We start from the raw sequence: 1,170 nt of genomic DNA, 5'->3' as shown, positions 1-1,170 counted from the left end.
CTTACATGTCTGAATAAAACGATTGTTCACGCCCCCAGAGGGCAGAATTTCTCTGATCCTCACCAGGCTTACGTCTGAGCTAAGTATCACTGAATTTCTCCTCTTTGCAAAGTGATCTATAAATCTTACTGGTCTCTGTTGTCAATTGATTAATGTTTCGGCCGGGCTTGTTGTGGTTCCTCTGAGTTCCCAGGTTAAAAAACCGAACAACGTCCTACAGGCTCTGACATGTAGAATAAATTAGAAACAAAGTTTTTGAAATATTCCATAAAACATGAAAACAATCAGTGAGATTGCTCTGTACATCCATATACACAAGAATTTGACTGAAAATGCAAGTAAAAGATGAGAAGTTCAGTGTTTATTGACCAAAGTTATAAAGATTTAATTATGCAGTATTTGCAACATGACAGTTATTACAAGTATATTGATTGGGATGAACAGAGATACTTGTTTTTGTTTATTACACAATGCACCAAATTATTACACCACCACATTTTGTAACAATTGCTGCAAAATGTAATAACGTTATTACATAATGCGTTGAAGACTTTTGTTATATTTTGTGCAATTATTACATAATGCGGTTTTAGCGTGAGTTTATTACATTTTGAAGCCTGATTTTATTACAATATTGCATAATACGCTGTTAAATAATGAATCAATACCCAGCCCTATCAACGATTTTTTATTAGGACACATTGCTGTGTGTTGCTTTATTCAGCAGTTTCCAGTTTAGTCTCTTAATGGTTTTATGTAGGGGTGTCCCAATACCGATACCAGCATCAAGTACTCATACTCGTACTCGCAAAAGCCGGCCGATACTCTTTTTTTTTTTGCAAACTTTGTTTATTTGGTTTTTAACAGGAATTGCATAGCCATACAAATACAATGTGATACATATTAAACAAACCATACAATTCCCTTGGGTTAAAAGAACAAAACAAAACCAAAAAACAACAGAACAAAATTACCTCCAATCAGTCCTAGGCAATAAGAAAAAGTCATAAGGAAAAGGACAAAAGAAAAAAAAATGTTTTGAAATAAATAAAATTAGGATGCATTCTGCCATACCTTTAAAAAAAAAAAAAAAAGTACAGTTTGTGCCCAGGAAAGTAAATATGGAACCATAGGAAAGGGAAGATCTGAGAGAAAGGACACAGGATGAGC

Source organism: Austrofundulus limnaeus, unplaced genomic scaffold (genome assembly GCF_001266775.1).
Source record: "Austrofundulus limnaeus strain Quisiro unplaced genomic scaffold, Austrofundulus_limnaeus-1.0 Scaffold0, whole genome shotgun sequence".
Taxonomy (NCBI): Eukaryota; Metazoa; Chordata; class Actinopteri; order Cyprinodontiformes; family Rivulidae; genus Austrofundulus; species Austrofundulus limnaeus.
This window is presented reverse-complemented; position numbering follows the sequence as displayed.